This window comes from Eretmochelys imbricata, chromosome 11 (assembly GCF_965152235.1).
Source record: "Eretmochelys imbricata isolate rEreImb1 chromosome 11, rEreImb1.hap1, whole genome shotgun sequence".
NCBI classification, from domain to species: Eukaryota; Metazoa; Chordata; order Testudines; family Cheloniidae; genus Eretmochelys; species Eretmochelys imbricata.
The window spans coordinates 11,991,921-12,014,181 of record NC_135582.1 but is presented as its reverse complement, the minus strand read 5'-3'; the positions used below and the strand labels follow the sequence as shown (position 1 = coordinate 12,014,181).

Here is a 22,261-nt window from a genome sequence, read left to right as displayed (position 1 = left end):
TATTGCCAGTACAGCCTCTGACCAGGCAACATCCCCTGCATGCATGTATTCCCTACAGATAATTCTAACACTTAGCAGAAAGTGATCTGTCTGAGGGGTTGTGTGTGTGTGGCTGCAGTTGACCAGAACATGGCTCTCTGGCTGTAATTACATCAAGGTCTTGTGATATCATTAACTGCACACAGTCTGTTAATATTAATATTACACACATTACTGTGGTTTCCTCCTCATATGAAAAAAACTCAGAATCCTATAGCCTTAATACTTCATCATCTAGTCTGCAAGAGCTTTCATGAGCTACAGGGTGAATGCCATTGAATAAAACTGAGTTCCTGCTTTAAAATAAAAAGACACTCCTTTTCTGCAGGTCAAGTTGGCCTTTAAGGCTCTAGGACTTGAACATGAGAGGCGATATGAAAAGGTTACATTTCCTTAATTCCTTGCTCCATTTGCTCCCACTCCAGCAACATAACGGATGTGACAGCCCTTTTATTAAATAAAGTTACGGATCTGGGGGAATTTTAGCTGCTAAGTATGTGATCAGGTCTTGTATAGGGAAAATGGGGGAGCATTTCCCCCCTACACGCCCACATTAGATTTCAATCCATACAGCTGCACTTACTTAAACCTGGCCCACATTGGTATGTTCCCTCCTCAAACCAATGTTTCCCTTGAACTAGAATCTTTGCATATGCCATACATCCAAAACTTCTTGGAAGGGAAAAAAGTACACACCAACTACTGTTTAATTCTTTAATGGCTAGAGCTTTAAGTGCTGAACTAACTATAATGGAGAGAGAAGGACAGTGTCATATACAGTGCTTAGCTTCTACACATCTTTTCCAGCATAGCTATTGTGCTGGAATCTCAATGTATCCTATCGGTTTATACTGTACTTGTAAGCTTAATTATATCTTGCAGCAACTGGCTCTATTTGTCCTAAACATCCAGCAGGAAATATGGTTTACATTACAGTATTACAGAGTGTTTTTTTTAAAAAAAAAAAAAAAAAAAAAAGCTTTGTGATCATTAAAGTTAAAAGTCTGATGAGTAATGCTTTTCTGTCTAAAGTATGTCTTTTATTTTCTCCTTCTTGTTTTATTCTGAGACAGATCTACTTAAAATAGCTTTAAAAATATGGAGATTATTATATGATCTAAAAGATTTAATTTAGCATTTATATGGTTTTTAAATACATGCCAACACTTTCCTTCATTTCAGTATCTGGCAAACGTTCGCTATTCGTTGCAAGCATTGTATCCCAAAGGCTGCAGACACATGTCTGATCATTTTCAGATATTTACAGTTGCAGCCAATAGAGAAAGCGTTGATTTTAATTAAACTTCTAATTGCTTTCCAAGACGACAACAACAAGCCATGATTGCATAAAATTGTGCCTGGCTCCTTTAAATAATAGGGGGCCTGGATTGCCAGAAAAACCATTGTCCTTCATTAGCTAGCAGGCTGGTTATAAATAAATGTTAAATCATCAATGCTGTTAATGTCAGTTGTAATTTAGCAATCCTACTCAAACATAAACAATTCAGTTTTAAATGGGTCTGTGGTATTACAGCACCAAAAATGAAAAATGGAGCACAGAACACATGACAAAAGAAATTACCTAACTTTTCATTTGTATTCACCCAACCCGTTCTTGTTCTCATCAGCTGCATTGCAGCACTGTAACTATAACAAATATTAGTCTGCCCAAAACAGCTCCTCTGGGGCACCAGATGATTCAGGGGATTAGGACCAGTACATAGAGTCTTTCATTTCTAGATCACCAGTTCAAATTTAACTCAGGTCTGTTGTGATGCAAAGTCCTTTACTGCTTAAAGGTTATTCAGTAGTCTATGACAGGGCTTCTCAGACTTTGAGATTGTCTTGTGAACCACCTTCCTTCTCATTCACAACTGTGAGAGCTGCCTCCCTTCCCAGTCACATTTGTATCTGTGTAGCAATTGTACAATTGCTTACATAGAAACAAAGAAGTTAAGTATCTTTAACTATATTATAATGTATTTTAGCAGTTGGAAACAAAGCAATGAGCCAACACTGCGTGACCAGCTGGGTTTCTGGGGACCACCAGCAAGTGTTCCACAGAGTATAGTTTCGGAATTGATGATCAATGTTAGTGGCCTCAATCCATATCATAAAGCTACCAATACATTTAGCACTGACTGGCCCCCTGGCAGCCTAAAACAACAAGGACTGAGTGAGTGTAGAGATGCATATACTCTGCCTCATCTGTCCAAGTGGATATTCCTCTAGGGCTAGGAACTGTATTGATATTTACAGTATTGCAATACTTACTGTGTGACTTCAGTCTCTAGGGCTTTCATGAACCCTAAACTTCCCTGCAGCACAACAGTACACCCCCTTAGTTAGTCAGTAAAGCAAGGGTGTTCAGGCACAAGCAGATGACTCCTGCATCCATCCAGAAATACTTTACTTCTCTCCCTGTGGCTGAGAGGCAGCACATCGGGAGGACTAAGCGCAGAACTGGCAGTCCTAAATTCTAATCACAGCTCTGCTGTTGATCTAGTGTGTGGCAGTGAGCAAGTCAAAGCATCTCTTTGCCTCCGTTTTTTCCCTTCTGTAAAATGGGGATAGTAATACTTATTTATCTGCTTCACAGAGGCAACTTGAGGATGATTTAGTTAATATCTGTATAGTGCTTTGAACATGTAAAACACTAAGTTCTATTATTAATGAAGGAGGAAAATGCACCTAACATCTAATTTTTTAAAACAGACCTTTCTCCAAATCACATCAGATGCTCATCCAGCCGGTCATATAAGGTTTTATATTTCTATTGTACTAATTATTTTCCTAAGATTCTCAGGAGACTTAATTTCTTATTAACCGTCATTACTGTATTTCAGCTGACAATAGCAAGTCCACTGCACCATTAGCATTATGGTGCGAAGGTCAGACACAGTATTAAAAACAGTCTAAGTATGCAGAAGACATTCAGATTAATCAGACATAACTGTGTTGGCCATGTCATGAAACAGCTTTCCAATGCGGCTCTTTATAACATGTGAACCACTAGCCCTATGCATAAATATTGGATTAAAGTATCCCTGTGTAATCCTACCATATGCTGAAATGTAAATACATTTAATCTATACTGTGAACATATAGAACATGGTATAAGGTATAAGCTTCCAGTCATCTGCTGATAACAATGTTTGGTTGGCAACTGGGCTGGGAACCTAGGAGCCAGTCATTTCAGCCATTTATTTCAAAGGTACTTGTGTAGTTATAATTAAAAGTAGCTTTCTAAAAGGAACTGTTAAATTTGAGTTCTTCCAATGGCTGGGTATTTAAGGACCATTGAAGCAAACCTTACTTGATCCAATGGATGTTTAGTCTGAATAAGGGCTGCAGGATTGGGTTCTTTAGGATCAGTTATGAGTGGTGATGTGAACCCCATCCACATTTCTAACTACCCCAGTTGCTAAAACCCTTCTTCATTCTCCTAATGCATCATTACTCTGTGCAGTGTCCTACCCCATGGTCAGATGTGTTAACCAGCATTCAGAAATGTGCCTGAATCATCATACATTTTACATCACACAGAGCCTTCCACAGCTTGACACCTGCCCTGTTGTACTTACTATGCTCCCATGTGTCTTGAGGAATATTCACACACATGATAGAAGGAAGCAAGCTGTTTCATTTGTAGTGGGCTACAGTTTTTTATATCATTTAATTATATGAAATTGGAGAAAAATCCCATTATATTGGTACAGAAAATTCCAGATATAACACAATGAGAGTTACCTCTGATACTGATACTTAATGAAGATGCAAAAGGAGGACTCCCTGGGTATAATAATGGATGTCTGTTACAAACTATGGTGTGGAAACAGAGCCAATAATGCATTGACACCAACACCATGGGAAAACAGTCAAATTACTGTCTATCTGGTCACTTTACTTGGTTCACTCAACATGTATCATATTGCAAGCTGCCCGTCATGCCACCACAGATTCATACTGAACAGCTCTGTGTGTTCTTATACCACACCAACTGGGAGTACCTTTTGCACCTCATCACTGTGAAATGTTTACAATGTTATACAAGGCTGAATGCCAATGATGTGGCCATAAATACCCTGAATATCAACTTATTTGACATATGAACCAAAGAAATCACATACAGAGGGCTGAATTCTGCTCTCAGTTACTCCCTTCTATCCTCATTTATATCGGTGGGATTGCATAGATATAACTAAGGACAGAATTTGGCCCTATATCTCTTGATAGGCAATGAAATTTCATAAAATACAGTAGAGAAAACTATTCAAAATAAAGTAAGCGGTTTGAGAAGTGCATTTATTCATGTACTCAAGTAACTGAAGCATTTTAAAAAAATCTCTTCTAGATTTCAGTGTATGATAAGATGTAATTGCATAGTTACGTGCATGTCTAGGAGCAGCAGGCGGCAAACAATCCTTCTTGTATGGAGCATTTTGGTGATAATTCTGCCATCTCTATGAAATGAACCTTTAAAACATTTTATGTTTTTGCAAAACTTTAAAAAGATTGTGACAGACTAGGACAAAAACACACCTATCCATTAAAAAAAATCATAAACAAACTGTAGAAGAAAAAAAAGGCATGATCAGTGGCAAATTCCTGACTAATGCTCACAAAGGGAGTCAGTTATTCCTAACCACAAAACATACTACATTCCATATACTCATTCAATTTTTGCCAAATTCTGCCCTCTGTTACATTCCTTTAATCTCAGCGATGTCAACGAGTTTGCATAGGTTTAACTGAGAGCAGAATTATTCCCACTGATAACAACTTCACTCAGTCAATACAAACAAAAATCTATTCCACAAAAACCCACTATGAAGCTGTTGGATCAACACTGTATATTCTGAACTTGTTCTGGCCATGAAACTTTTGTAGATTTCTAAAAAGCATCATGAGTGAAACATACTGTGAGTTTGTTACAGACTGCAGAAGAGAATGTTCCTCCCAATCAAGTAGCATATACATTAAATTAATATTGCCTTGTTAAATTCTTAAGTTTTCAAATTATGAATCCCCAAAACCTACTCATCAGAGAAGGCACATAATAAAATCCAGGCCAAGTGACAGATATTCTGATTCATAACTTACAGACTTCAAACTTCTGAACACTGATCTGAAATACCCTTAAAAAACACCTCTCCACACCTCTGAACCCTCAGCACCATGCTGTTAAAAAGAAAACATGAGGAGAGAAACGCATTCCTTCTACCAATTAATTGGTTCATCAACATCCTAGATCATTTTGCTGTGTTTCCTTATTATCTCTTGTCAATTTTCCACCTCATATGCTTTCCAAAGTACTGATGCACACTTATACCTAAATCAAATCTTGGCATTTTTAGGATAGGATTTTCAAAAGTGTTCAGCATTGGCTTAACTGACCTAGTGAAGTTAATGGTAAAATTTTCATTGACTTGAATAGTAGCAGAGTTAGGCCAACACTGAGCACTTCAGAAAATCCCACCTGTAAAGATTAGGAATGATTTATATTGCTCACTGGAAAGCAGTCCAAGGTTCACAGTGGATACCCATCTTTCCTCCCATTAATAGATTTCTGAAGTAGTTTGAACCACCTCTGTTTGTGACTATCTTGAATGCAAAAACTCTTAAATACAGGAAAAAATAATGTCCACTTAAAATGATTTCTGTCTACTGTACTGTCTACAAATGAAGATGAGAGTTATTTTACTGATACAAGCTGCTTTTCTCTTTAGACCTTAAATGAATCATTCCCTCAGCTCCTCCTCACTAAACCACAGTCATGCAGTACGGCTGTATCAAAATGCAAACAACTTTGACAGATCCTAAAATGTCACCTAGCCCTACCATAAAGAATTGTAGGTGACATGGAGATTACAATGACCTAAACAGTTTTCCACTGCATTTCAAATTAATGGATGAATTATTCACTATATGTAATATTTTCCAAAGTGCATAAATTACTTAGGAACCTAAGTCACAATGAAATTGAAATCCTATATGATAAAAATGGACTTTTAAATACATCCTCTTGTTTTCAGAGTTAATGTACAACATTATGTCAGGTTTCAGAGTAACAGCCGTGTTAGTCTGTATTTGCAAAAAGAAAAGGAGTACTTGTGGCACCGCAGAGACTAACCAATTTATTTGAGCATAAGCTTTCGTGAGCTACAGCTCACTTCATTGGATGCGTTCAGTGGATCTTCCTTTCTCCCCCCTTACACAAACGTTAATACAATTTCCACTGCATGCATCCGATGAATGAGCTGTAGCTCACGAAAGCTTATGCTCAAATAAATTGGTTAGACTCTGCGGTGCCACAAGTACTCCTTTTCTTTTAACATTATGTCAGCAATACTGCCAAGCAAACAAACCTAATTATACAATTACATTAGAAACATCTATGACTGGTGAAAAGATGGCATTAATTTTTGACCATTATGTTTGGCGTTACGCCTTAGAAGCAGGAAAAGCCAGGGAGAGTGGAAAGCAGGGCCAAATTTTCCTGTCCACTCCAAGCCAAGACCAAATTACAACAGAACTGCGGCAGTTCTGCCATGCACAGATTGTGAGAGAATGCGTGAGAAGTGAAAATGTTTCACAGGAACTCAAATGGAATTGCGTAAGTTTGATTGAGAGTATAATTTCACCTCTGGTAACTAGGTGTTTCCAGACACCAAGAGCTAAACATGCACTTCTCATCCAAAATAGCTTATTTTAGATTTAAAAAATAAAAAAAAAGAATGGGAAAATGTCAAGTCTCCATGAGAGAGAGCACACTGTTGGAGTCTCCTCCAGTTGCAGTGATTCCGAGAACAAAGTGGCTTCCAAATTCTTGATAGAAGGAGAGGTCTTAGAAATTTAAATATGTAGTATATAAAAAAGCCAAAAGCATCTCAGTTTCACAGCTCCACAAACCATAGTAGCTACCCTCAAAGAAACTTTCTCAAGTGGTGTTCTTTTAACTTGAAACACACAATTTAAATAGCAGCAGTTAATGTTTTTTGAAAACCTCCATCCAGTATTCAAAATAAATAAAAAAAGGCATATTGATCACACCATATACAGTACATCAAAACAAACATTGATTGATTGGATTCAAAATTAGTCTTCCAGTTTTCTGGAGAAGAACTGAAAGCTGATCTTGGAGTCTCAGCATGGAGATTAGCAGAGTCTCTGAATAATGGGGATGACCTTAGAGGTAACATGGAGGGATTGAAAGAATATCAGGGACTTTCTTAGGAGGAGAGAAGGAAGCCTTCGTGGGACTAAAGAAGACACTGGAGCTTACAGGAAAGAGGGGTGATCTCACAGGAGAGAGGAGAGTGGCCTTGTCAATTTCAAAGGGAAGGAATCTGCTGGGAGAGAACAAGAGCATTGTGATTTATGCCATTTTATGAACTGATTATTTTGAGTTGAACATTATTATTATTTGTATTAGTAACCATAAGGCCCCAACTGCGATCAGACACGTGTTGTGCTAGGCACTGTACTCGCACGTAGGAAGAAGCAACCCTGCTCTGAAAAGTTTTGAGTCTAAATATACAAGACAGACAAAGGGTGGAAGAAAGGGATGCAGCATACAAGCAGTAAATGAGGAACTGAAGCACACGCAGATTAACTGAGTTTTCCAATGTCAAACTGGAAATCTGTGGCAGACAAAAACTGAATGGAGCTCTCCTGATTCCTATTCTAACCACAAAATCACCCTTCCCCCAGAATCTTCTACTTTTAATAGAGCAGACATTATCAGAGGTCCTTGATACTGCTGTCAGGAGTTTCTGTTTCCAGTTTCTGTGAATCCACGACAAGAAGAACTTCTTACTTTCACTGAAAAGCACGAATGAACTAAAATTTATGTCAAGAAATTGTGACACAAGAAAAAAAAATAAACTGATGCATACAGGTCCCTAGCTACTGCAAGGTTCATGTGTCACCAGCCTGACACGAATCTGTGGTTTATTTTGTAATATGTCAATACCCTGCTTGTTTATTCTCTCTTCTTCCTGACCCTTGTCATCTTTGAGATTGTACACAAGGGCTGTTTTCAGTTCTTTAACGTTATTTGTGTTCAGTAGTGCTTATCCAAACAGTATTTTCTGTTAACATACAATGTGGATTAGACTAGCCTTCCAGATCTAACATTTATCTTAGTTATTTTAAACCAACTATACCCACTGGATCTAGAACACTAGCTTGAAAACTGTATTGGACACAAGACAGTATGAACTGGCTGATTAACTAAAGAGTTTCAAAGACCTTATTTAGGCTCTGATTCAGCAAGGCACTTAAGCAAATGCATAATGTTAAGCACATACTTAAGCATCTTGCTGAAGTCTGGTTCATCTTCCCTCCCATGCAATTTGCCTAACATGTTACATTTTCCTCTTCTTTCCCCACCCCTCCCTTCAGTATCACCAATGTTCTAAGGGCAGGGCTATATAGTGGGTGGAGTGCCCTCAGCAACTTGCACCACAAAGCCAGAGGCACAAAACAAAGAAAAGACTCTGACAAAGAGAGGAAGGCCGGTGGGAAATGTGAATGTGCAGAGCCATCTCAAGGAATTCCAGTGACAAGTAAGTAACTTTTATTTCTTCTTTGAGTGGCTCTGAATATTCCCACTTATGGGATAGACTGATAAGCAGTGCTGAAAACTAACCTGGCGGAAGGAACAGAGTCCTAATTGAATAGAGACTGAAGTACCGCTTTACCAAATCCAGCATCTTCCCTAGAGACCAAGTCCAAAGCATAGTGCTTAGTGAAAGCGTGCACTGAAGTCAAGGTTGCAACTCTGCAAGTTTCAGCAACTGGCACCCGCCTAACACAACTGACGGACAAACCACAGCACTAGTGGAGTGTGGTCTAATCGAAGCAGTTACAGGAACTTTTACTACCATATAACGTTCAGTCACACATTGTTTAATCCACCAAGAGGCAATCAGGACAGAAACTGTATAACTCATGTGGTTTTTAGTATGACACACAATCATGACAATTTACAAAAACACTTAATTCTGTCTAAATAAACTATGGTCCTTCTGGCATCCAAAGTGTGTCAAACAGATTTCTCCTTATTAGAATGAGGTTTAGGGGGAGAAATGGCAAATTAATTATCTGCTTGATGTGAAAAATCAGACCACCACGTTAGATAAGAATCTGGGATCAGTTCTGAGAACTATCTTGTCTCTATGAAAAGAAGTGAAAGGTTCATCAGCCATAAAGGCATACATCAAGCCCTTTCCCAAGTGCTAAATGAAAGAATCCAACGGAAAGGCTGTCCTTGCCCACTTTAGAGCACAAAATGCAACACTTTTTGTTGCAAACAGGTCCACGTGGTCAACCCCAGCTAGAGAATATGGTCTGGACCAACTGATCCTTTAAGGACCATGCATACATCTGAGAGCTGTCTCTGCTGAGACAATCTGTGACTACACTGTTCTCCCCTCCCAGATGTGAGGCCATAGAATAAACATTGTAAGAATTCTCCAATCCCACAGATTTATAGCCTCTGCACACAAGACAGCTCCCTGCTTGTTGATGTGATACATCAGAAATGTATTGTCTGTCACCACCTGCACAACCCATCCTTGTAGGTGAGGAAGGAAAGATGAGGGCCAGATGAATGGCTTTCAATTCCAACATGTTGATGTGCAGGGCTGTCTCCTCACATGAACAAAGCCCTTGAATTGTTAACTAATTCAGATGACCCTCCCCTCTCCCCTTGCTTGATGCATCTGAAGTTTCTGTCAAAGATGGACTTGAGGGATTGAATGGTACGCCTCTGAGCATATTTTCTCTGACCGACCACCATTTTAGGGAAGCTATGAAGTTCTGAGGTATGGTGATCAACATCTGAAAGCTGGCCCAACTTGGTCTGTAGACCTGAGATATCCAGTGCTGCATAGGTCTCATTCTCAAACAAGCAAATGGAATCACATAAGTAGTGACTGCCATAAGGCCCATGAGACCCAAAAAGATTTTGACACTCTGAAAGGGACACTTAAATTTTTAACAGATACTGGATCATTTTAAGAAAGTTGTCCTCTGGTAGAAAGGCTCTCCCCTCCACAGAGTCCAGTATGGAGCTTATAAAGGGAATCCTTTGAACAGGACAGAGAACTGACTTTGGGTGGTTGAGAAGCCTGAGATCTGAAAAGAGATTTGTTGTAAAGACAATATAACTTAACAGGTCCTTGCACACAGTGCCCTTCAGTAGCCAATCATCCAAAGAAGGGTAAACAAAAATACAGTAATTCCTCAAATGAGATGCTACCCGAAGGCATTTTGTAAAAACTCTGAGCACTATGGAGACGCCAAATTAAAGAACCTTGTAATGGAACTTGCATCTGACCACCATGAAAAAGAGGTAAATTTGATGAGCGTGATGAATCTATATACAATAATAGGTATCCTTTAAATTGAAAGTTGTGAACCAATCCATGACTGACAATGAAGAGATTATGGAAGCCAAAATCAACAAATTGAACCATAAATTCCAACTGTATTTGTTCAGGTCCTGTGACATTATGCTCCATATTCTTTATTGAAATATGGTTTGATATGAATATAACTATAACTTTACGCAAGATGGGTCTTGTAAGATATCATTAGAAAGGTTATAATTTACTGAATGTGTTTGTCCAATTTGTATGCATGTATCATTTTCGTATCTGAAGCTGGGAATATTGACCATGTCTCCGTATTTCAAATGTGCTACATGAGATAAGGTCAAACAATATCAGTGGCTTATTGAAGAAATGCACACAAACATAAGGATTACCCCAGGAACTGTGTGCAATAGAAACCTCTCAGAGATAGCTCTACACAATGGGAACTGACCTGTTTGACCCAGGTCAGATAGCTCTATACAATGAAAACTGTTTGACCCAGGTCACAGCAAAAAAGCTTTCCAGCAAGTGGGGGGAAGATAAAAAAGAGGGACAATGACAACATGAGTAGTCCTCACTCTCCCTACAACAACACACTTGAAGTCACCTGAGGAACAAAGACTGAACTGTGGGAAGTGATGGTCACAGGCTAAGATCTTTAGCCTATGTATGAAAACCCCTGGGAAAGCCAAGACAACTGGTGCCTTAAGAATCTGCCAGCCTGTTTATCACTCTGGGTGAGAATTTGTTAATTCGTATCTGTGATAGAGACCTCAGTGTCCGGGGAGCCTACTGGCTAGATCGTTGGTGAGGGGGCTGTAGGGGAACTTGACCCCTCCTTCTCCCTCAGGTCCTGGCCCAGGGTCCTGTGTCACTCAACCCCTAAACAGGGGAGATGGATCTTTCTCCCAGCTGTGAGTGGGGGGTTCAGGGACTGTTTTCATGGCCTGCTCCCTATGCAAGTCCTTTTAGTTTGAGGCTTGGCCCCGCTAGTCCAGTTGCCCCACAGTTGGGGCTTATCTGTAGGATCCCCTTGGCAGGAGAAGATTTACTTGCCTCCAGTGGCTGTGTTGACAGGCCAGTTACTGGTCTGTGCCTTCAGGCAGGCATAGAGAGAGCTCCTGCTTCTTCGCCAGTCAGCCCCTGACTGAGCCAGGCTCCCTTATTTTCTCCCCCCTCCATGCCTGGCATTGGCTGCAGGTATAACGTGTGGGGCTAGTTGAACTCACAGGTGTTCTTTAACCCATGCTGTGCCCGGCTGCAGTCTCTCTGCTCCTTCACAGTATCCTACCTATCTAGTGTGTTAAGATCAGTTTGCGGCTTTTGTTTATTTACTAAGGTAATCTGCTTTATTCTGTTTGCTATCCCGTTAAGCACTTAAAATCTACCTTTTGTAATTAATAAACTTATTTTATTATTAAACCCAATTTATGTAATTTCAAACTGGGTAGGGGGGGCAAGAAGTCGTGCACATGTCTCCTCACATTGAGGAAGAGCGCGGATTTTTATGAGCTTGCGCTGTGCAGATTTTTCTTGACTGTGCAAGACAGTATTATTTTGGGTTTATCTCCCAAAAGGGGTGTGCACATGAGTGTTGGGGGAGTCCTCTCACACAGAGCTGACTTCAGTCTGTGTCTGCAGCAGGGTGTGGCGCTACCTGTGTGTGTTACAAGAGGCCGAAGGGCTTAATTCAGCAAAGCAGGAAGATGGAACCCAGGCTGTCTGAGTAAGAGAGGCTCAGTGAAATCCCAGTACATCAGGTTGCATCCCAGAAAGGGGGTCCAACCCGTCACAGGTCCCTTAAGTCAAGTATTGGATGAAACCCTCCCATCCTTCTTCTGCACCAGAAAGTCATAGAAATAAAAGCCCCAGCCTCTCAGATATTCATGGATATCCTTGACTGCTCCTATAGACTATAACAAATTACTTTTCTCCTTTTTCCTCCCATCTTCCCGGTTCCTCTTCTGTTATAGATATAGGATAGGTATAGATAATTATAATTATAACTTGAGGGATCACACTAAATCAAGTGGGGAAGCAGAGGTCAGTCATGAATAATAAGTATCAGTATTTCTTCACTTCACTTCTCCTTTTCCCATTTACACAAGTTTGGAGGTGCCTATGATTCTTCACCCCTCCTTCTGGTCCATGGCATGGGTTCATACTTCTTGGAGTTCCAGTCCTTTTCTCTTCACACTTCTCTTAACAGAGACTTTCCACCATATTCTTAGTCTTCCGTGTCCTTTCTTGCTATCTTCTTCCTCCCATGCTTTCTTTTTTAATTTTACCCTAGTTTCTTCCATGCACATTCAGTTTACCCTCCATTTGCCTGCCATTCTCCTCAGTATATTATGTTCTACTACCTACACCTTCTTTTATTCCATCTCTGTAAGACAAAACTATTTCCAAACTACAGAGCAGGCAGGGACAAACACATGCAGCATATATGTCTTCTCTCAGTTTATTACTTAATTGCCGGTCCCTCAATACTCTGCCACCCATGTATATTGGGTTCTTCTTTTCAATTTTCCATCTCTCTTTTTCTCTCTGGTGGCTCTAAGTGTACTTTCTAAGGACACAAATTCCTTCTTCTGCTTCAGTTTCTGTCCTGATACTTCAACCAACAGCTCTTCTTCCATCTTCCCTAATTGCATAACTTCAATTTTATGTTTAACTTCAAACCATGGTCTTCAAACACATATGCCCACTCTGAAACCATATTTACCAATTCCTCTTTGCTGTGAGCCAAAAGAGCCAGATTGTCAGCATAAATGAATTTTCTCTGGGTCTCCAAAGGCTTGATTCTCCTACTAATTAACTCCATAACTAGGATGAAAAGAAGTGGACTCAGCACACTACCTTGTCTCAATCCCACCATGCCTGAAAACTCTCCGAAATTCCATGTATTGTTACCACCTTAGCTCTTGACCCTCAGTGTAGCGCCTCTATTATCTCAACTTCTTCAAGTCCCCCTCCTGTTATCTCAATATGCAAAAGACCACTCCCACAGAACTGAGTCATATGTTTTCTCAAGATCAATGAACACTCCATAGCAATTACACCTTTCATTTATCTTCTTCCAAACGTCTGTCTCATTGCAAATATTGCATCTACAGTACTCCTTCCCTTCCAAAAGCCATGCTGCTCCTCTCCTATATTTTCCTTCACCTTGCATGTCAACCTTGCCTCCAAAACTCCCTCAAGGACTTTGAGAGGCTGACTTAACAAGGTGATTCCTCAATAGGTGGTTGGATCATCTGCATCATCCTTACCCTTCAAAAGAGGCATAATCAATCTCATTCTCCAGTCATCTGATATCCTTGCTCGATCCCAGCAAACACATAGTAATTTATGAAGTCACTTTACTCCAATATCTCTAACTATCTTGAGCACACCAATAGTTGTCTCATCTCCACCAGTTGCTTTACCATTCTGTCATCCTATTCAGTGCTTCTTTTACTCCTCTACAGAGATCAATATACTTTTCAAGCTTATCCCTAATTTTTGGTGGTGTTTGCACTTGCAATACGCTTTTCTCATTTAACAGACTTTAAACATATTTTTTCCATTCCTCTACCACCTCTTTAGGGTTAGTCACCACACAGTTCTCATCTTTCAGACTAAGATTTCTTCATGCCCTGTGCTTCATTACTCCTCGTTTTTGCCAACCCAAAAACCAATTTCCTGCTATCATTTTCTTCCAGCTTGCTGTATAATTCCTCCTCAGCCTCCATTCTTGCCTTAGCAACTGCCTTTATAGCCTCCTTTTTTGCCTCTTTGTATGCACTTTGTCTGTCTCATTATCACGACCTGTTTCCTAAAACTCTTTGAATAATTCTCTCTTTTTAACTTCTCTTGTACATTAGATTTCCACCACCAGCTTCTTCTCTGAAAGCACCCCATCTTACCACTCGTTCTGCCATGTTACCTCCACTGCCTTAATGAAACATTCTTTAAACGTCCTCCATTCTTCCTCCACTGACTTCACTGTCATTGCCAAAGTATGAAAGCCTTCCTTTACTTTTTGGCAGAACTCTTCCTTTCTCCCCCCTTACACAAATGTTAATACAATTTCTTCATTAATTTAATCTTTCCTGCTTTCTGTAACCAAGAAATAAACAGGTGGAGAAAGATTTTTCAGTTAAGTCCCTGGGAAATACTTTTTAAAAGAATCAGTATAGAAACATCCAGAAGCACCCATTTCAGACAAATATATATACATTTTAATTTGAATGTTAGGGTTTAACATATACACACATATGTGCACGAGCACACAAACACACAATATGCCTTCCCTAGTGTCACTGCCTTTGAGGTTGACTTGCCTTTATTTTGAATTCTAATATCTGTCTGCACACTGTCTCACAGTTACCCACTGGGAGCACAGGCTTATATGAGAGCCTCTATGTGAAGTCAGTCGGGTGAATACATTTTGCCTGATCACCATATTTAGGGGTCTGTTTCTGTCCCTAAACAAGCTACAATTTCATTCATGACTGAAGAAAGCAGGTAGAAGCAGGCAAATGTAAGCAGCCACATAATGGCTGCATCTGTTTTTATTTTTTAGTGGCTTGTCAAATATTGAATGTTAGTAAAATAGAGTATATTTTGTCATGCAAGTTTGGAACAAAAACCAATTGGCTGCACAATTACAGAGCACTGGCTGAACACACACTGATGCATAAGCACAATAGTCAAGGATCTGGATCTGCAAACCCATCAATTAAGTCAATCAGTATTACTGCTCACGAGCATAGCTCCTGTTGAGATGGGCTGGAGGCGATCCTAGGGCCATGATGAGGCCTCTTGGTTTAACAAAAAAAAAATCATACATCGGAAACAAAAAGCGTAAGTAGGCATTAGCAGCAAGCTATTGAGAGGCTTGGAAGAAAATCTTGCCTTGATCGCTTATTTCTGGGTTTAGGTTTTAAGCTTCAAATTCACAACCAAAGAAACTCTCAAAGCTTACTGTAAATTTCATGAGCAAGCCTGATGCACAAAGAAGCCCGCCTTCTAATATAACCCCATTTTCAGCACCATAAAGCAACTAAACTTAAGGACACAAAACCTGAAGCTCTCACTGAAGGTAAAGTTGTTGCTCATCCTACACAGGGGAGTGAAAGGGAGTCAGGTTCTCCTTCTCTGTTCCCCTGAGCAGGCTACGTACATTACAGATTACAGCATGGCAGGGAGGGGGAAGTAGTCTATACACAGCGACTACTCCCCCTTCCATACAGCTGAGCCTTCTTGAAGGGGGAAGTAATCTGCCGAGGTACAGGGTTGGCACAGCTTATTTCCCCTCTAGAACAAGGGGGACACAGTGACCCTGAGTCACAATTTGATGCATGGTCTGCTTCTGGGGCAGTGCAAACACATGCTATCCATTACTCAGGGCTAGTGGTAGCTCTACACCTGAGCTCTCAGTTTTTATTCAGGCAAAACTACTTGGCTTTAATGAGAATTTTGCTGGAGTAAGGATATCAGGCTCTCACCCAGAATTACATGCCTGGTTCTGAGAGGCCTCAACTCCAAGGGAAAAAGTGCAGCAAATATTTCTTAGACAAACATAGCTTGCTCTGAGGGTGCACAGCACTGCAAAGGATCAGGCCTTAATACAGTATCTTTTGGAAAAATGTTCAGAAATTTTAAAATAAATTTTTCCACACTTTAGTTCAACACAGTTTGTCCTCCTTTTTAGGTTTTGGATTTATTTCCAGAAGATACTAATACCTCATTCAGAATGTGTCACTGGAAGCATTTCATTAAATGGTAAAGTTCCCACAAGGCTTCCTGCCCTCAGGGTGGAAATGACTGGAATGACATCTCTGTATTTTTAGCTGGTGAATTAAATGTATATGGGCTGGAGCTCAGGTCCCTTGCGGCAGGCACCCCAGAAGACAAGATGACACAGCAAGCATCAGTGACAAAGGAAAGGAAAGGTGGGGAGCAGGGTAGGGACGGAAAGAAACTAGAGTCAAAGCTGCTCTGAATGTTAGAATCATGTGGAAAACGACTGAAGAAGAACCATGTCAGAGTCTAAACTGGAAAGGAAGAGAGGCCATCTGGTATGTCTGATAGAAATTTTATGCAGTAGTCAATTTATAGCAATATATAGCATCAGATAAATTGTTAAGAATTTTTAAAACAGACTTAAGGAAGAAGAGTTGAGGTAATTAGGTCGATATGCCCAGACTTTGAATGAGAGTGTACAGGAAATGGTTCACTGAAAAATCATTACAGCCCATTGTCATAGTTGACACGGGACGCCTATAAGTGATCACATGTTATCAAAAAGGTACCTGATATCTAGCAATTTTGATACCTTCTATTTTTGTTTCTGTGTTGGATTTGCCTTGTTATATTGTGTTGTTTCAAATATAGATATGTGAGTATACAAAAGCTCCACTTTAATTCAGCACTAGTGCCACAAATTTTTAGGGGGATTACCCAGCATCAAAATTATATGCTCATCAATGGCACCTCCATTTTAGTAATTACCTTATGAATGCATAACATGGCAGCATGGGGAATTGTATTCCCAGGAATGGCTGCTGTCAGGCATCAATCGTTATTCTGACAAGGACATAGCACACTGGTTGATAGGGAGAAGCATACAGTATATTTAGATGATAATGAGCAAATACAGGATTCTGTGTCAGTGCCTTGACAACGAAAGGACTTCTCCTCTTTGGGAGGCTTTTGTTCAGCACATTGTGGCTCAGTTGTGACATTTAGCACTGGCTCACACTGAGGACAATGCAAAGCTGCCCCATCCACAGAAAGTACCTGAGGAACTGTGCCTCGAGAAAGCACAATCCCCTCCAGAGCTCACAGGCACACTGAAAGCACATCCTGGAACCATTTCTTAGAGTGGTGCAGCATGCGCCTCTGTCTGCACTGGCTGATTCCACTGGTCAATGCAGACAGAGGGATAGAGACTAGACACTATATCCTCCCCACTCCTTCTGAAGTGGGTAGTACCAGTGATGAGCTGCCAAAATCTTAACAACGGGTTCCCTCCTCACCCCACGAGGGGGTCGTTGCCCCCCGGGACTCCTGCCCCATCCAACCCCTCCACGTTCCTTGACACCCCCCCCCAAGGACTCCTGCCCCATCCACCCCCGTCCCCTGTCTTCCCCCAGAACCGGGCAGGAGGGTCTCGTGGGCCACCGTAGTGGGTGCCCACCCCACCCCTAAGAGCCAGAGGCACCTGCCGGGGGGTGAGGTGGGGAGTCCCGGCGGTGCTTACCTGGGGCAACTCCCAGGAAGCATCCAGCAGGTCCCTCTGGCTTCTATGGGCGAGGGAGTGTAGCTAGGGGGGGAACGGCCGCTGCCCCACTGATCACATCAAAAGTGGCACCTTAGGCGCTGACTCCGTGGGTGCTCCAGGGCTGGAGCACCCACGGGGAAAATTGGTGGGTGCAGAGCACCCACCAGCAGCTCCCCACCCTGCGCCCGGCCCCAGCTCACATCTGCTCCAGCTCCGCCTCCTCCCCTGAACGCACTGCCCCGCTCTGCTTCTCCGCACCCCAGCCCCGGCTTCCCGCAAATCAGCTGTTCGGTGGGAAGCCTGGGAGGCCTGAGAAGCAGGCCGCGGCTTCCAGCCAGGCCGGGGGTGGCGGAGGTGAGCTGGGGCAGGGAGCGGTTCCCCTGCGCGCCCCCCCACCCCGGGTTACCTGCTGCGGCACATGCGGCCCTCCTCGCACTCGCGCCCCCCCGCCGCCCTAGCTCACCTCTGCTCTGCCTCCCTGGGCCTGAGCAGGAAACTGCTGCTTGCTTCTCAGCCCGCCCCAGCTTCCCGCGTGAACAGCTGATTCGCAGGAAGCCTGGGGGGGGGCGGAGAAGCAGAGCGGGGCAGCGCGGTGCGTTCAGGGGAGGAGGCGGATGCGGAGCGGAGGTGAGCTGGGGCCGGGGGTGGGGTGGGGAGCTGCTCGTGGGTGCTCTGCACCCACCAAATTTTCCCCTGGGAGCACCGCTGGAGTCGGTGCCTAAGGCGCCACTTTGGGCCAATTAAATTTAGAAGCCCTTTTAGAACCGGTTGTCCCTCGCGGAACAACCAGTTCTAAAAGGGCTTCTAAATTTAACAACCGGTTCTAGCGAACTGGTGCGAACCAGCTCTAGCTCACCACTGGGTAGTACCCATAGGGGTGCTAGCAAGGACAAGTCCATGTTTAAGGAAGCACAAGGATTGCAGCTCTGGTGGGCCTCTGTGAGGGGTGGAAGTGGAGGGGATGCAATGGGAAGAAGCTCTGTACATCCTCTTCCTCTAGCTTCTTGGCAGATACAACACAGTCCTCTTTTTAGACATTCTCAGGCTACTTCATAATGAAAAGTGTTACAGATTAACCCAGAAGTAAATGCATTAAATCTAGGAAAGAGGATGTGAGGAAAGATGAAGCAGTGTATTCATCTCAGAATAACAATACACACTGGGTTATAATCACTGCTGAGAGAAATTGAGATGTTCAGTAACTGGCAAATTGGGCAGTCAGGAAATGGTATGTAAGTGCCAAAGTGCACTAGTCTGTACCAGTTTTAAATTAATCAGTGTTCACAAGTGGCCTGGATATTCAAAAGTGAAAATGGCCTGCAGCTCCCACTGACTTTAGTTGATGCTGTGTGCACTTTTGAAAAGTCTGCCCCATGGAATCTAATATCATTAATCATTCATGGATTGGAAGAGGGTGGGTGTAACTGGAAAAGGATGTATGTAATAGGTGAAAAACAAGGTGTTTTTTCAGCCATGTCAAGTGGCAAGTTATACTAAGGCAATTCAGAGGTGATGCAAGTAGGCATCTCTAGGGCAGAGGGCTGAGAAATAGGGTAAGATAAAGCAATCCTCCATATTCCCAGCCCCAATTTAATTTATATCCACACCAGTGTAGACACCCCAAACATTCCTGCAACCCCACACAGGAGCCACCAAGTACTGTGACAAAGTTGGTGTCAGACCAAAACCAAAAAAGTCCTCACAATATATTTTATTTGGGAACTGGCCCCTTTTTATAATACAAGCATGGTATTATAACTATGGAAAACATAGGGATCTTACTTTAACAAACCCATGCCCACCGAGGACATCGTTATTATCACCACACTGTACATAAGGTCACTTGGAACTTCACAGTGCCAGTGAAGAGAGAACTCTTTCTGCCACAAAGTAAAAACCCCTCCCTCTTGAGCTAAAGAAAATAGGTCATCAGCTTTGAGCAGTATAGGGCTTATAATTCACAGATGTGCAGTTCTGATTCCATCCAATGAAGGGCAGTGGTGCACACATACACATTATCCATTTTATCATAAAAGATTCATAGCTATAAGATTTTGCTATATATTATCAATATATTTTGCAAAATCTTATAGCTATATATATACCTGAAGTAATTATACAATATTTGATTTTATAGAATTCCTCCTATATTGTGCTGTTGCTGGACTAGCTGTGTAACCCTCAATGAAGTTGCTGCGTTCAGTTGCCTATGTAACTGCAAGGCTTTCTTTCTCTCTGTCTTTGATTCCTCTGGATTTAGCTACCTACCCATCACGAAGTGTGGTGTGCTATCAGCGAACCTAGGGTTGCTAACTTTCTACTTGCACAAAACCAAACACCCTGGCCCCACCCCCACCCCTGCCCCTCCTATGAGGCCATGCCCATGTCCTGCCCATGCTCTGAGGCCCCACCCCTGCTCACTCCATCCCCCCTCCCTCTGTCGCTCGCTCTTCCCACCCTCACTCACTCATTTTGACCGGGCTGGCTCAGGGGGCTGAGGTGTGGGAGGGGGGTGAGGGGCTCTGGCTGGGGGTTCAGACTCTGGGGTGGGGGCCAAAATGAGAAGTTCAGAGTGCAGGAGGGGGCTTCAGACTGAGGCAATGGGTTGGGATGCGAGAGGGGGTGATGGCTCCAGCTGGGAATGCGGGCTTTGGGGTGGGGCCAGGGATGAGGGTTTGGGGTGCAGGAGGGGTCTCCAGGGTGGGGTTGAGGGGTTCAAAGTGTGGGAGGGGGATCAGGGCTAGGACAGGGGGTTGGGGCCCAGGAGGGAGTCAGGGGTACGGGCCCTGCGTAGCGCTTACCTCAAGCAGCTCTCAGAAGCAGCAGCATGTCCCACCTCCAGCTCCTATGCGAAGGCATGGCCAGGCGACTCTGCGCGCTGTCCCATCCACAGGTGCCACCCCCACAGCTCCCATTGGCTGCAGTTCCCAGCCAACAGAAGCTGCGGGGGCAGTGCTTGGGGCAGGTGCATTATGTGGAGCCCCCTGGTGACTCCAACATGTGGGAGCCAGAGGGGTGATTTGCTAGCTGCTTCCTGGGAGCCACATGGCATGGAGGCTAGCAGGGAGCCTCCCAGCCCCACTGCATGGTGCCACCAACCAGAAACTCAACGGGTGTTCCAATCAAAAACCGCACACCCGGTCACGCTAAGAGTGCCGCTTTTCTAATGATCTCTGTATGTCAGGTTGGACAACACCCATCCTTCCAGACCACTTCTCCATCACTGTAAGTAGGATTTATATCCAGTTTAGGATATTGACTTCATTCATATTGACTCCCATTGACTTCAATGGGGCAAGATCTGAGCCTCATTTTGTACATTCTGTCCAAAAGAAAATCAAATTGAAGCCACACCCTCCTTGAAATCATTAATTTATACACATGGACCTAATTTACAGTCCTTTTGCAACTCTACTTCTGAATTTGGCCCATTCATTTAGTAGGAAGGAGCAAGAGTGTTATTATACATAAGCACATCTCACAGTCACAAATCAGCAGAGACAATGATCAGCTAGTAGAAAACAGCATTAACAGTCATGAACCCAAATACAAAGCCTGTTAAACTTACCAGAACATTAGCAAACTACTGAAGGCAAATATCCTTCAGTAGATGCCTTATATGTAATATATTTTAAATCATAATTTAAAAAACATTGTTCAGATCAGCAATGAAAAGATATCACTGAAAGCTCAAATTGTTTTTTTTTTTTAACTGTTAGGAGCTGATTCTGCTCTCAGTTACACCAGTGTAAATCATTGTCTCCAGTATACACTTACTCTTGATCTATACCAGTGAAAGTGAGAACAGAAACTGGCCCCTGCAGTCCCTCTCATTTCTTCTGATGAAACTTCTAGCCTTAGACACAGAGCCAGATCCATCATGTATCCAGAGGAGTCTAAGGATATTGAGGCAGCACAAGGGGAATTACTTTTTGCCCCAGATTACTTCATCACTAGCAAGGCTAGTGGAGTCCAAAATGCAGAATAGGTAGAGGAAACAACAGCTCACCATAGAGCTGGTGGAAGCAGAAACTTTTCCTTTCATCTGATCTGCAGTCCTTTGCCCTTCATATGACTTAGATTCTGATCATCCTATTGAAAGTCAACCTTCCTTCCAGCTCTTCCAGGAACAGACATATCAGACTGATAGTGAAAGAAGGAAACAGATGGAGGCATCCGACTCAATAGATTTGTGCAGGAATATCCATGTACAGCAAGACAGGTACTAGGCTAGATATGATGGCAGTTTGTAGAAGACGTTGGCGATAGGTCACCCTCTATGTTAGCTACATATAACAGAGCATCCAATACTTAATTTCCAGCCTCTGACAACTGCATAGTTTCTCTTCGTTCCACTCTTGGCTACTCAACACTACCACTTGAAAAACAAGCAGCATGTGAGCCTTGCAGATTAGAGCAGAAAAGAATAAATACAAGAAGAGAGCACTGGGAACACACAAAGAAATCACAGTCCTTAGGCAAAACACATAGCTCAATGCAAGGAAAATAAAGTCATCCCAAAAGCTTCTATCACATGAACTTCATTATATTGGCCATATGTTCACAAGAT

At 42.3% G+C, this 22,261-nt stretch overlaps 1 protein-coding gene across 1 annotated transcript in view; it reads right to left on the bottom strand.

Moving 5' to 3' along the window:
• LOC144272365 (kalirin) overlaps positions 1 to 22,261 on the bottom strand; it is a 562,727-nt gene that overhangs the window by 464,234 nt on the left and 76,232 nt on the right. The window lies entirely within an intron of this gene.